Source organism: Primulina tabacum, chromosome 3 (genome assembly GCF_025594145.1).
Source record: "Primulina tabacum isolate GXHZ01 chromosome 3, ASM2559414v2, whole genome shotgun sequence".
In the NCBI taxonomy this organism is placed as follows: domain Eukaryota; kingdom Viridiplantae; phylum Streptophyta; class Magnoliopsida; order Lamiales; family Gesneriaceae; genus Primulina; species Primulina tabacum.
This window is the reverse complement of record NC_134552.1, coordinates 20869771-20886285: the sequence shown is the minus strand read 5'-3', so window position 1 is coordinate 20886285 and position 16515 is coordinate 20869771. Positions and strand designations below refer to the sequence as shown.

At 36.7% G+C, this 16515-nt stretch overlaps 1 pseudogene; it reads left to right on the top strand.

The window, feature by feature from the left end:
• The first annotated feature begins 3867 nt into the window (after window positions 1-3867).
• Window positions 3868-15645, top strand: LOC142538579 (pentatricopeptide repeat-containing protein At1g80880, mitochondrial-like; annotated as a pseudogene).
• The last annotated feature ends 870 nt before the right edge of the window (window positions 15646-16515 follow it).

Below are 16515 nucleotides of genomic sequence, written 5' to 3'. Positions count from 1 at the left end.
CAATATGATGAATTATCGAAATGTCAGGCAGTGTATAAATTGTGTGGTGTCTGAACTTGGTGTTGGCAACACCTCCTGGCAACACCACTGAGTTTTATTCAAACTTCCATAAAATTTTCTTTTGATTCAGAAATGGTAGCTCCCACACTAGAAGAACGGTCTTTAGTGGACTCCCCTAGGTAGCTTTTTCCATTACTATTTTTATTTAGAAGTGGTAGCTCCCACACTAGAAGAACGGTCTTCAATGGACTCCTCTAGGTACCTTTTTCTATTTTCTTCTAAATAATTTTTTTGTATTTATCCTCTTTTCTATTTTTCTCCTTATGCTCTCATTTTCCAAGTCACTTTTTCACATTAGACAAGATCACGATTTCCATGAATATCCTCAACTACTCAGTGCCTTGGATTGAGCATAATTTATACCTCGACATTTGATTGAAAGTATGAACACTCAGAGAGTACCTTTCAGAAATTGCCTTCAGTGTTCAGACATTACACAAATAAATAGGATGTTTATGATTATGTAGTATGCCTAACATCCTAAAAATAGACATGCAAAAATGGTGTTGTCACCGGTGTTGGCAACACCAATGACAACATGTGTGTGTGATTATTGTACGCACATGATGAGAGACTTCCGAAGATTGGAAAATCTATCAAAGTTCAAAGGTTTCGTGAATATATCAGCCAGTTGATTATGTGTTTTGTTCGAGAGTGTTGAACAGGATTCTTAGAAATGTCTATAACACTTGAGTTATCACAATATACTATCATGAAATTACTTAACTTGTTATCCAAGAAAGAAATTTAGTTCTCCTACCATGCTCATTTTGAACTGTGATGACATGCAATCCACAAAGTTATTCACAAGTATTTGAGATGAAGAACCGAAAATAATATCATCTACATATACTTGACAAATGAAAATATCAGATTTCAGTTTTTGAATGAAAAGGGTTTTGTTAACCTCACCTCGTTTGAAGCCCAGGTTTATCAAGTATTCGGCCAACCTACCATACCATGCCCTTGGAGCCTGTTTCAGTCCATACAAAGCCTTCTTCAATTTGTAGACATGGTCCAAGTGGTGGAGATCTTCAAATCCTTTAGGTTGACTAACATAGGTCTCCTCAGTTCAGAATTCCATTCAAGAGAGCATTTTTTACATCCATTTGATACAATTTGAAGTGTATATGACATGCTATGCCAAGCATCAGTCGGACTGACTCAATTCAGGCTACAGGAGCGAAGGTTTCATCAAAATCGTCCCCCTCAACCTGTGTATACCCTTGAGCTACCAACCGAGCTTTGTTCCAAACAATGTTACCAGATTCATCTGTTTTATTCTTGAAAATCCATTTTGTTCCAATAACATTGGTATTTAAAGGTTTAGGCACTAAATTCCATACATCATTGCGCACAAATTGTTCAAGTTTTTCATGCATTGCATTGACCCAGAATTCATCTTTTAGTGCATCATTAATATTCTTGGGTTCAATTTGAGACACAAAACACGAGTGAATTACCTGGGAAAACGTGGAGCTCATGCAGATTAGTCCAATCATCTTTCGGTAGTCAACCTTCTCTTTTTTCCTAGTTTGCACACCTTCATGTAGTTCACCAATGATTTGTGATGATGGGTGATTCTTCTGAATTTTGCTGGAAATTTCTTTTCCACCATTGATTACCACATCATCATCATCATCGTTATCATTATCCACAGTTTCTGTTCGGTTCAGAGGCGGTGTTGTGCTTGGTGTTGCTTCACTAGTCTCAACACCAGACTCAACAGTGTTTCTGGTCAGTGCCTCACTTATATCCAGCAATTCTTCTACATCATCCTTCGGTGTTTTAACTGTCAGATCTGCAAGATCATCAAACACAACGTTAATTGATTCCATTGTAGTCCTAGTTCTCAGATTAAATACACGATAAGCACCACCATTAGTAGAATATTCAAGAAAAAGACATTTATCACTTTTGGAATCAAATTTAGCTAGATGATCTCTATCATTCAAGACATAACCTACACATCCAAAAATATGAAAATATTTAAGGTTTGGTTTTCTTCCCGTGATAATCTCATATGAGGTCATTGTAGAACCACTCCTTAAATAAACACGGTTGGAAATGTGACATGCTGTATTTAAAACAGCAGTGTTTGTAGACAGTACGTCCATTGAGATTCTGTAAAATTTCCTGCAAACAAAAACAACAATAAACCAGAATCAATCACTTAGTATATCAAGCGTTGGCTCTGATACCACTTGAAAGGGATGTTGTTCATAAACGTACAGGAAATAAATTAAAATATTATAATGTGTGTATCAGAAGTTAGTGTTGTGCTCTGGTGTTGTTACCACGAACACACAACATGCAGCGAAAATTAAGTATTAACACACAAATATAACTTTAATAAATTAATATCAGATTTAAATTATGCACAAGTACGAATACTTGTGCGATGTCTCATGGCAAAATATTCACTAGAAAAATTATGTAAATCGTTTACACCAAAACAATACTAGTGAGAAAACAAAACCAAATTCTTTGACACTCCAAGGAATTAAAAATGCATCAAATCAAACCACATAAAAACTAGATGCATAAAATAAAAAAACGTATTGCTTAAAACAAACACAACCACTCTTCGATCAACACTTTGCGTCAGTCTTGTTCTTGAGTGTTGTCAATACCAATCAGCAACACGGTATATGTGAATCAATCACACAAAATCTTCAACACGAAAATCTTCAATATCTGAACTCTCTGTGTTCAGAAAAATCCAGCAGCTCTCATATGCTGTAAAGTGATCACCCGATCACACAAAAACGTCTCCTCAAAATATAGGTTCGGCTTTTGTATTTTTCTTCTATGTATGCGCTCCTCTGCCGACCTCACGAAAGAGTCAGACCAAAAGACTCACACGAAAAGCTTCAAACGAAAAAAGACTCTCTTCTCTCCAACTCTCTCTTCTCAAGACCTCTCCTGCGGCCGTGAAGTTCTTCATATATATAACCATTGCTTGACATAATATTCATTCCATAAAATAGTCCTAGAAAATATAGAAATAATATTTTCATTAGGGATAACACTCTTTTAAACATGGATAAAATATCTTGGAGATAAAAATCATATTAAAAACAAATCATATAATATCTAGATATAAATCAATCAAGTTCTTATCATCTAGAAATAAATCAAGCAAGATCTCATAATCTAGAAATAAGTAAACCAAGATATTATCATTTAGAATTAAATCAAGCAAGATTTGATAATCTAGAAAGAAAAAATCTTAAATTGATAATATCAATTTAGCAAAATAATAAAGGAATAAAATATTCCTTTCAAACCCTTTGATCAAAAATGTCAGAACTCAAGTCTGATTGCATTCATCAGATGGTGGTAAAAGCTTCTACTAACATCTTCACATTATCCCTTATGTATCACTGATAGTGCCTACAAGAACCAATAAATTAAGGTTAGCATATAGTACGGTTCCTTGAACACATATATCACGATCGACTCAGCAACCATTGGTATATCAAGAGTTGCATATGAATTCGATATCGATGTGATATATCTTTGAGTAATAACAATGACATGTTATATGCAACTGAGAAAACACTTTTTCAAAATATACATATCTTACTCTGGATAAATATTCATTGCACTATTAACTCATCAGATCACATAGGATATATCTACTCGTAGGTGAGCAGTGAGTTCCCGACTACAATGTATTGAAATCCTAAGTATTTCGAAACTAAAGCCAACCTCATAATCTGATGACCCTAAATGGGGTGGGTAAACGGATTAAAGTGCATGCTAGTACGTAGAGCCTCCACATTGTCCTGAGTCAAATGAGTAATGACGTACAAACATAACTATGGGCTATTCCACTCGATAAATGATAATCACTTAGAAAGTCCGATGGTGGGTTGTTCAGTGTATCATCAAATGATCCTTCATCTGTATGTATGGACATCTCCATGCCCTTAATAATGAAACATGATATTTACATCACAGATGTTAGTCTCATGCTAGTCGTATACTCGATCGACTTTATAAAGCTAAAAGGGATACTCGACAAGCATTGCTCATCTTGATTGATAGGTGGAAATTAAACCTTCGCTTCATGCCTGTTTTGTATGATTTTTTATTTCTTGGACAACTTTCACGTCTCCAATAAAATCTTGAAAAAATATGTTTCATAAAAATGGGATCTTTAGTATTAATCACTAACCTTTTATTCCAAATATGAAATGCCATGATGGTCCGACTTGATAACCCAATTTCTAACATATTTGTTTATGTATTTTGTGCTGTGAAACTTTTATTTGTTTTCCTTTTTTTTAATTTAAAGCCTACGTTTTATGTTGTTATAGTAGAAGGTATTAAATACTCTGATTCTGTTTCTGATTAATGTAATCAAATATGACAGAAGAGAATGCAACAAGTTTGTGTTTATTGCAGATAAGATATCCCTAAGTCATGAATTCTCAGTATGACCCAACTTAACCGTTGAAGCGATTAACTTTTGTTCATAAATTTGATTCGACTTCATGTATATGTCATTCATCTTTTTTATTTTGTATTTGATTTGATAGAGACTTTTCATATAATGCAGAAGTTCAAGTTCTCTCCCGATCAAAGGACATACTTCACATTCTTGAAAATTCTTTGCGCACATGGGAACATTGAAGAAGCCCAAGAGTTTATGTTTGCCACTAAGAAGTTCTTCCCATTAGAAACAGCGAGCTTTAACTTAATTCTCAACGGCTGGTGCAACATATCCATTGATATCTATGAAGCCAAGAGGGTGTGGCGGGAAACGTCCAATTTTTGTATTTTGCCTGATGGGACTTCGTATAAACATTTGATTTCCTGTCATTCAAGTGTTGGTAATCTCTTTGATTCGTTAAGATTGTTCGATGAAATGAAGAAAAGGGGTTGGTGTCGGCAAAAGTTGGAGGGGGGACTAGTCAAAGAAAATAAAAAAGAAACGTGTGGTCAACAAAAGTGGTTGAAGGAAATTTAACGGAAATTTCAGAAGACGCGTTTTATACGCGTCTTCACACTGACAGATGCTCTATAAATAGAGCTCCCCCTTCATTCTGAAATCATCCCTTCTTCGAGTCTTCTCTCATCCTATTAGTTCTATAATATTTGTGAGGTGTTAGTTCTCCTGTATTAAGAGAGTGTGTATTCTCTTTGGAAACACAGTGAGTGAGTTGTACACCACAAAATATTATAGTGGAATTCTTTTCATCTTGCCCGTGGTTTTTACCCTAATAATTTTTAGGGGTTTTCCACGTAAATTTCGATGTCCAGTTTATTCTTTATTTTTGAGTTTTATTATCTCAAATTCCGCACGTGGGACCAACAAGTGGTATCAGAGCCTTGGTTTAAATTTCTTAAAATTCTGAGTATGCTCTGTGGTTGCAGCCTAGACTGATCTTCCACATCAGAAAAGATTTTTTGAGATTTTTTATTTAAGGCGGGATTATTTTGTCAAGTCTACTAAATTGTTGTAGACATAATGACGGGAAGGTACGAGATAGCAAAATTCAACGGAAGCAATTTTATGATGTGGAAAATAAAGATACAAGCAGTTTTAAGAAATGAGAATTGCTTGGCGGCTATTGGAGATTGACCTGTGGAAATTACGGACGATGGAAAGTGGAACGAGATGAATGATAATGGTGTTGATAATTTACACTTAGATATAGCTGACGAAGTTTTGTCAAGTATCTCTGATATAAAAACAACTAAAGTTATCTAGGATACTCTGACAAAGATGTACGAGGTCAAGTCACTACACAACATGATTTTCCTAAAGAGAAGGCTTTATACTCTTCGGATGGCGGAATCCTCATCGATGACCGACCATATCAACGCACTAAATACTCTATTTGCCCAACTCACTTCCATGGGGCATAAAATAGGGGAAAATGAACGTGCGGAGGTTCTACTTCAAAGTCTACCGGATTCATATGATCAACTTATTATCAACATAACCAACAATATTCTTATGGGCTTTCTATGATTCGACGATGTCTTAACTGCGGTTCTCCGAGAAGAAAGCCGGCGCAAGAATAAGGAAGACAGGTTGGTAACTTCGAAGCAGACAGAGGCTTTGCCGATGATAAGAGGAAGATTTATGGACCGTGACTCCAGTGGGAGCCAAAGGCGAGGTATATCAAAGTCGAGAAGTAAGAAGAAAAATATTTACTGCTTTAAATGTGGTGGTAAAGGGCACTTCAAGAAAGAGTGTACGAGTATCGATAAAAGTTTTCAAGGAAATGTGGCTAGTACTTCAGGCAGTGGTGAAATGTTATTCAGTGAAGCGGCAACAGTTGCAGAAGGCAGACACAAATTTTGTGACACATGGATTATGGATTCAGGTGCGACGTGGCATATGACGTCTCGGAGAGAATGGTTTGATCATTATGAACCAGTCTCAGGAGGATCTATATTCATGGAAAATGATCATGCCTTGGAAATCGCTGGGGTCGGTACTATCAAAATTAAAATATTTGATGGCACTATTCACACCATACAGGAGGTACGACATGTGAAAAGACTGACGAAGAATCTTTTGTCCTTGGAGCAATTGGATGACATCGGGTGCAAAACTCGTATCGAGAACGGGATCATGAAAATTGTGAAGGGCGCGCTTGTGGTTATGAAGGCGGAAAAGGTTTCTGCAAATCTGTATGTACTTTTGGGAGAAACCACAAAGAGGCAGAACTAGCTGTTACATCAATTGGTTCAGGAGAAGAATTAACAGCGTTATGGCATAGAAAGCTCGGGCATATGTCAGAACAAGGGTTGAAAATTCTCTCAGAATGGAAGCTGCTGCCGGGACTAACAAAAGTGTCACTACCCTTTTGTGAGCACTGTGTTACCAGTAAACAACACAGATTAAAGTTTGGCACTTCTACTGCCAGGAGCAAAAGCATATTGGAGCTTATTCATTCGGATGTTTGGCGAACACCGGTTGTATCCCTAGGAGGAGCGAGATACTTTGTCTCGTTCATTGATGATTTCTCTAGGAGATGTTGGGTGTATCCAATCAAGAAGAAATCAGATGTTTTCCAGATATTCAAAGATTTCAAAGTGAGGGTTGAACATGATTCTGAAAAGAAAATCAAGTGTCTGAGGACTGACAATGGAGGAGAATATACCAGTGACGAGTTTGATGCATTTTGTCAACATGAGGGCATCAAAAGACAATTCACGACGGCTTACACACCTCAACAGAATGGAGTGGCAGAGCGGATGAACAGGACCTTGTTGGACAGAACAAGAGCTATATTGAGGACTGCAGGTCTAGAAAAATCATTTTGGGCAGAGGCAGTCAAAACCGCGTGTTATATTATCAATCGTTCTCCTTCAGTGGCGATTGATCTGAAGACTCCGATGGAGATGTGGACTGGGAAGCCAAAAGATTATTCTTATTTGCATACATTCGAAAGTCCGGTGTACGTTCTGTACAATGAGCAAGAAAGATCAAAGTTGGATTCGAAATCCAGAAAATGTATCTTCTTGGGTTATGCTGATAGAGTAAAGGGGTTTCGCTTGTGGGATCCTACTGTTCACAAGCTTGTCATCAGCAGGGATGTTATCTTCGAGGAAGATAAAGTAAAGGGAGACAAAGGCACATTGAATTCATAAACTACTATTTTTCAGGTGGAAAATAAGACGGACGAAGGTCAAGTTTCTTGTGAAACAGTACCAGAGCACGAAGAACAAGAACATGTTGAGTCTGAGGTTTCCAATGTGAGGCAGTCAACTCGAGACAGAAGACCACCAGGTTGTCTTTCAGATTATGTCATTGAAAGCAATATTGCATATTGTCTATTATCAGAGGATGGTGAGCCATCGAGTTTCCACGAGGCTACTCAAAGCTCGGATGTATCCTTGTGGATGATAGCAATGCAAGAAGAGTTGGAGGCATTAGACATGAATAAAATTTGGGATCTTGTTACACTACTACAAGGAAGGAAAGCCATTGGTAATAGATGGGTCTATAAGATCAAGCGTGATGGCAATAACAAAGTGGAGCGGTATCGTGCTAGATTGGTGGTAAAAGGGTATGCTCAGAAAGAAGGCATTGACTTCAATGAGATATTTTCTCCTGTGGTTCGGCTTACAACAGTCAGAGTAGTGGTGGTATTATGTGCGGTGTTTGACCTACATCTAGAACAGCTAGATGTGAAAACGACATTTCTTCATGGAGATCTTGAAGAAGAAATCTATATGCTCCAGCCAGAAGGTTTTGCGGAAAAGGCAAAGAGAACTTGGTTTGCAGGTTGAACAAATCTCTGTACGGTCTCAAACAGGCGCCGAGGTGTTGGTACAAGAGACTTGATTCCTATATCATGAGCCTTGGATACAACAGACTGAGTGCAGACCCTTGTACATATTTCAAGAGGTCTGGTGATGATTATATCATTTTGTTGTTGTATGTGGACGACATGTTGGTAGCAGTCCCCAACAAAGATCAGGTCCAAGGATTGAAGGTACAGTTGGCTAGGGAATTTGATATGAAGGACTTGGGACCAGCAAACAAGATTCTAGGGATGCAAGTTCACCGAAACAGAAGTAACAGAAAGATTTGGCTTTCCCAGAAAAATTATTTGAAGAAAGTCTTGCAACGCTTCAACATGCAAGATAGTAAGCCAATATCGACCCTTCTTCCTGTTAACTTCAAGTTATCCTCTGAGATGTGTCCTGGCAGTGAAGAAGAGAGTATGGAGATGTTTCGAGTACCATATGCATCAGCAGTGGGAAGTTTGATGTTCGCCATGATCTGTACAAGACCGGACATTGCTCAAGCAGTGGGAGCAGTTAGTCGGTATATGGCGAATCCTGGACGAGAGCATTGGAGCACTGTTAAGAGGATCCTTAATACATTAAGAGTACCTCGAATGCTACATTATGTTATGGAGCATCAGATTTTACACTCAGGGGCTATGTCGATTCAGATTATGCAGGTGATCCTGATAAGAGAAAATCTATTACTGGTTATGTGTTTACACTTGCAGGGGGAACAGTAAGCTGGGTTTCAAAACTGCAAACAGTTGTGGTGTTATCTACAACAGAGGCAGAATACGTGGTAGCTACTCAAGCTTGCAAGGAGGCAATATGGATTAAAAGGTTATTGGAGGATATCAGGCACAAACAAGAGAATGTTCCTTTATTTTGTGACAGTCAGAGTGCCTTGCACATCGTAAGGAATCCAGCCTTTCATTCCAGGACGAAGCACATTGGAGTTCAATTTCACTTTGTGCGGGAAGTACTAGAGGAAGGAAGTGTGGATATGCAGAAGATCCATACAAATGATAACATAGCTGATTTTTTGACCAAGCCAGTGAACACTGAAAAGTTTGAGTGGTGTAGATCCTCAAGTGGTCTAGCAGAAACGTAAGCAACAGGGAATGACAAGATTGAAAGGATGTGTGGAGATGTGCTTGATTCTCAATCAAATCTTCAAGTGGGAAAAATGTCGGCAAAAGTGGGAGGGGGACCAGTCAAAGAAAATAAAAAAGAAACGTGTGGTCAACAAAAGTGGTTGAAGGAAATTTAACGGAAATTTCAGAAGACGCGTTTGATACGCGTCTTCACACTGACAGAGGCTCTATAAATAAAGCTCCCCCATTCATTCTGAAATCATCCCTTCTTCGAGTTTTCTCTCAACCTTAGTTCTATAATATTTGTGAGGTACTTGTTCTCCTGTATTAAGAGATTGTGTGTTCTCTTTGGAAATACAGTGAGTGAGTTGTGCACCACAAAATATTATAGTAGAATTCTTTTCATCTTGCCCGTGGTTTTTACCCTAATAATTTTAAGGGTTTTCCATGTAAATCTTGGTGTCCAGTTTATTCTTTATTTTTGAGTTTTATTAGCTCAAATTCCGCATGTGGGACCAACAGTTGGATCCCTGGGGTGGCTGTCTATAATTCATTGATGTACGTACTGATTCGTGAGAGTTGCCAGGTAAAGCTATCGAACTTTTAGATAAGATAAAAGAAATGGGATTCAATCCCAACTGTACAAGCTATATAAATCTATTATATGTCCTCTTTGTGAAGCTTCAAAGTTCGAAGAGGTGAAAAATATATTAGTTCGGATGTTAGAGGAAGACATCAACCCTACTATTTATACATACGATGCGTTGCTCTTGCTCGAGGGTGAAAGTACAGAAGGAACTTTGGAAGTTCTTGTGTTAGAGTAGATGTCCTATAAGCTAACTGTTGGCTAGAGAATTTATTGACTCGGTTGTAATAAACAATCTTTATTTTAATATAATGCATTATTTCATGATTTTTTATTTCTTTATCTATATACCAATGTGATCAACATAGATAAACACATTGATTATAATTTAATACAAATAAATCGTAATTCGATGTTGAAATTCATTTGTAAATACTGTATAATCTAAATTTGTTTCTAGTCGATTCAGACGCCTAAAACATGGATAAAAGTCGCTTGAGCTTGAAACTACCATATGTGATGTTGTGTACCGCGTTTCTTGGTAAGGGCATAGAGATGTCCAAACACGCAGATGGATAGTCATATGATGATTATACCGAACTGTCCTCCCTAGGACTTTCCAAGTGGTTATCATTCATCGAAAGGATAAGTCTGTTGTCATTATTGTACACCATTAGTCCTAATGACCCGGGACAACAATGAGGCTCTATATGCTAGAGCTATGCTATTACTCGTTTACCGATTCTGGGAGGGTCATCAGGTGGCGAGATTGAGTACAGTTGCGACGCTTGTAGGAGCCAATGCATTGTAGTCAGGATATCCTGAAACGTCCACTACTCGTTTTCTCTTAAAAGATACTAGAAAAAAAATCTCATCTAATCGGTCGAAACCATGCATATATATAAATACATTTTTAGAATGTCTTTGTACCATTTAAAGTAAATCAACCAACTATTATTTGAAACATCAAAAGAAAGTAATTCGAAACATAAAATCATAAATCGTCAACCAAACCTAACTTAAACATTTTACAAAAATAACTTAACTCTAACATCCTCTCAAAACCTCTAAAGATAATTATAAGTCATAAAATCTTAAAAGTACGTAAATCATAAACTTAATTTAATTGCGGAAAACTAGTGCTGGTCTTTGGGTTGTGTGCACCCTTCAGTCCAGCAAGATCAACCATCAAGTCCTCCATAACATCAAGCTCACCTGCATCGATCACACCTAGTGAGTCTATTGACTCAGCAAACATTAACCATGATAACAAGTACTATATATACATCCACATGCAACAGTGAAAATACTTTTATTTAAAATAGCTTTTCATGAACATGCATAACATAAATATTTTTTCTTTCATCATAAAGATTTTCCTTTCATCATAAAAATTTTCCTTTTCATCATATACGTATACGTTTCCCTTTGATTGAATTCGGAACGTTAATTGTGACTTTCGTATCAGCTGAAGGTCGATGGATCCATCTACATGTAACCACAGTACTGGGCGGCGGGGACATCAGCGACACTCTCACCGTCAACTGAGCATTGACCTTACATATCATCATATCATGTCGATGGAAATACGATCGTCGGGCTCCCTCTGGGGCCTTCTCCCGTAAACGAGCTCCCTCTGGAGCCTTTTCCCTCACGATATCTCCAATCATATAATCGTATCATTGTATAAGCCACAATCACCTCACCTCCTCCGACGTTTCATATTTTCATCAATTATAAAAATTCATGCATATATGTATAAATAATTTTTCTTTTAAATCAAGCATGCAACGCGTCTTAGCATTACCGTTTCATCATAAAATTGCATAAACATTTAAAATAAACATTTTAGCATATATTACTGCATTTAAGGTACTGCCAGGACGTCTAACATTTTTCAGGTGTAAAATGACCGTTTTACCCCTAGAAGCATAACTTTTTGTATTTATCCTTAGACCTCGAAACGATGTCTCAAATCATTCCAAACTTAACATGTAAACTTAAAACACTCCCATAAATATTCCTTAGACATAAACTTATGTCCCTCAACTAATTTCCCAAATCATTTTTAAAGCCTAAACGTAATCCCGATTTTGACTCGTATTGACTCGAAACTTAACCGAACTTTCCCAAACTTGAACCAAAGCTTAATAACACCTAACTAAACCATATTAAACCCAATTCAAGCCATTTAAGACCCATGAACAAGCCTAGGAAGCTACTGAATTTTCTAAACTTAATTCTCGAAGCCCTAGTTTGTTTGAACCCTATCTTGCCTCGACCCTAGCCCTTGGCCGACCCAACCAGCCCTTGTGTACCCTTCCTAGGACCATGACGAAGCCCTTAACCACCTACTGGAGCAGCCTCTACAACCCATGCAAGCACATCCTTACCCGCGCCCCTCTATGCCATCCATGACACCAAAAAGGCTAGCATCCTTCACCCTTCCCTTCCAGCCCTTGCACAGCCCATATAGGACCATGACTAGACTCTCTTAGGACCACTGAACACATCCCAACAGCATCTAACAGCCGTGTACTTTTAGGAACCCTAGCCGGAAAACCCTAGCCCATGAAACTCAATTTTTTCGTTCATATTGCTACCATATCTTGTCCAACCCTTTAACATGCACCTAAGGACCCTTAAACATGTGAAAAAACGTCCATTCCCATAGCCCTACCATGGCAGCCCCTTTGTGCATCATAACCATAAGTTTTAAGGCATAAAAATCAAAGTTTTCGTATGCACAAACCATAAAAACGAAAATACATGGAGGGATTCATATTTTTCATGCACACATGATTAAACATACATAATATGGTGTGAAAGATGAGTAAAGGAAGATTAAGGCGTGTCTTTGCATTTTATAACTCTTGAAATACGAATATCGTCGCGGTAGAACGTCGGTGACGAATGGAAGACGATTTCTATTTATTTTCTACCCTTTTTTTCTTGTCAAAATCCCACCAAAAATCCACCTTGGGATGAGAGGGAGTCAGGTAATCGTTGTTGAAAGGAAGAACGATGAATAAATTCGAAAAACGAATGAATAAAAAATCAAAACTTTCCTTGCCCAAGAGATATGTGTTTCGGCCCTCCACTTCAAGAGTTATGTGAATGTGTTGTGTGCGTGTAGGTGTGGGTGTGTGTGTCTAGGAGTCTTTTTTTTTTAGAACTAAAAAAAAGCTTCTTTAATCACTTAATTAATGGGCTTAATTAAGCCTAGCTTTTTAAATAATTAATTAAGTCCATTAAGATTAATAAAATTATTAGGCATCAAATTAAAGGATTTAAGAATATCTATTTACAATAAAATCCTTTATAAATTACATAAAATCCCTTACTCCCACTAATAAATTTAAACTTGACCTTAAAAATACAATAAATCTTAAAATATTTAAAATAAATATTTTCTTAAGTAAAAGTAAAAATTTTAGCTTTTGAAATTTTAACACCTTAGTCGTCTCCGGTCATTTGTTCCGGTCAACCACCGATATTCGTCTGAAAATATTTAAATCATGAAATCAAACAAAATTTACACAATTAATCATTTACTCACTCAAAATATATCATTCATGCATCCAAAATAATTTAATTAAAATATTTTATCAATTTAATAATTTTCATACATGCGGTCTGCGTGGACTGATTTTCGGGCGTTACATATCCTGTGTGATATGATGTGGATATCCTGTGTGTTCTTATGAAATAATAGTACATGGAATCTCTGGCTGGAGTATGTAATTTACGTTAAAAAAGGAGTTCTCCAATTGTACATGTGATGCCACTATTTATTCTCAAATAAGTGTCACATAATTATCGAATTCTTATACAACTCTCGATGAACCAATGATTGCATACTCGATCGGGATATATGAGATGAAGAGACCTTACTATACGTTAATCATAACCGACTGGTTCTTGCAGGTACTATCAGTGATACCTAGGGAATCATGATGCGATACTACTAGACGTTTTTACCTATGATTCGATGGGTTTAATCGTAAATATGATTTCTGACATTCTCATGAATCAATTGTTGATATATAGAATGAGACAAATTAGGGTAAGCTCGAATAAAGGACTGTGTCCTGAATCATAAAGAGTTGTAAACACACGGTTAGTTGTATCCATGAACCATTGAGGGTCACACAAGCACTGGATCATTTGTTCACGTGGAGAGAAAATAAATTCAAGGATTTGAATTTATATAAAAAAGTAAATTCAAGTATTTGAATTTATGATAATCAAAGTTTAGAGAATAAATTCAAAGAGTTGAATTTATGGTATTTAATTTGGAAAGAATAAATTCAAAGGTGTTGAATTTGTAAAATATGATAATTTAATTTATTAAACTCAAAAAGTTGAGTTTATTAAATATTAAATTAAATATAGTGAGAACTATATTTAATGGGCTTATAAGAGCACAAGTCCAATATACTAAATAATTAAAATTCTGAATGGACCTTAATTAATTGATTAAACTAGTTGGATTAGTCCAATTAATTAATCAAGCTCATTAATGTTAATGAAGAGACCCAAATATTATATTATGGTAATTAGGTCATGAAGGCTTCGTTTAAGGATGAGACTCAAACCCTAGCCTCATAACACACCATATTTTCGAGAAAGCCTCCCCCTCTCTCCTCTCCAATTTTCGGCCACCCTCTTGGAAAAATGGGATTGAGCCGTCTCTTGAATTTTACTCTCTAACGTTGAAAGTTCTTTCAAATATTCTAATGCTATTTGGATGAAGAACTAATCTTTTAGTCGTGGACCTGATTCGAAGATTGAAGAAAGGAGATTTGAAGAACGTACGTGGGATTTACAACAAGAGCTAACTCGCTTATACCGCGTAGTTGGAGCTAAGTGAAGAATTCACTAAGGTAAAAGTTTTAAACATCCTATGTATGTTTATTCAAACCATACGAATGCTCAAAAAATATCTTGAATGTTAAGATTTAAAATTTTGAAAACCTTCCACTGTGCTTTGGGCATGAGAGAACACGAATCACAGCATCTTAATCATCTGAAAAAATCCGATTTGGGTCCAATCAGGGAAGTCGAACTGAAAATGCATTAAACATTTGGTTCCAAATAAAGAGGTACATTACACCAGATCATGCGATTTACAATATCACGGTGGGAGGATTGGCAAAATGCGGCCTTATTGTCAAAGCTAAAGAAATCTATGATGAGATGTTGGACTCGCAGTCGATCCATCACTGAAAAAGCTCATAGAAGAACCTCTAAGGATGGATTCAAGAATGGGGAAACTCCAGATGACAGTTGTGAGATGCATCAAAAAGGGGAAAGATATCCTGCATGGGAAACTTATAAAACGTCATCAATGTAAAATGCAATTTGAAAAGAAGTCAACAGATGGAACCTCATAGGCCTCATCTCTGATTCCAGACTGCATCAGTTGTCGTTGCGTCTCCAACCACTTAGCTAATCTTGAGAGAATATGTTGATAGTTGGATCAAAGTAGGGAGAGAATTAGATCTTTCTGCTGAAAATTATTGGATGTTACGTCTAAAATTTCTTTGGCAGATGGAGGAGAGAACCTTGTGCCAACATCAGGTTAGCAAAAGATTTGGATCGATTGCCCCATTCATGCGGAGTATAGTGGCATTGAGGTTCGCATTTACTGAAGCTGGTCAAAGTTATATCGTGAATCAACAATTCACATTATGGTTCTGATGTTTTAAATTAAAGACTCGAAATAGGCCTACAAATTTAAAGAATAAAATCACAAAACCATAGATATCCAAAATTTGTCCCAAAAATCCATTAAATAAATAAATAAAAATAAACCCACGAATTTTCTTCAAGGACAAATACTCCAACACTACAATCCAGGAGACGGGAGTAATAAATACTCTTCTCTGGAGGATCCTTGGTAACTTATAATTTGTGGCAAGACTGAGTCATGCATGAAATAACCCACAAGAATATTGCCAAGTTTTGAGACTTTATTGTTTAATTTCTTGAAAAATCCATTTAAATTTTGTATCCAAAGTCCAAAACTTTGGACTCATCGACCCATGACTTGAATTTATTTCTCCCTTACTATCAACTCTTTATTTGTGCTGATAGAATGTGAATTTATTTGATGGTTACTGGATAAAGTCCCTCAAATATGAAGTTGTCTCGGTCATGTTCCCAGTCCCCAACGTTTATTTCCCCATTAATACTTGACAGATCGAACACGCTAGAGTCAAATGTTTTTAGCCGGCCAAACTAAAACACCAGGAAGATACGTAGAATTGTCCCTACATTTTGGTCCTATTATCGTTTCAGTCCCTCAAATTTACTTGTGTGCTAATGTAGTCTTTCAAATATGTTCAATCCATTAAAAATTGAAGGGAAAGTTAACATCAGGAACGTACTAAATTAACATACGGAATAAATTGAGGTACTTAACCTGATAGAAGCTTAAAGTATAGGGACGATTTCATGTATTCCTCCATATATGATGCGTAAGGCCCTTGAGGATTTATATTTGTGACA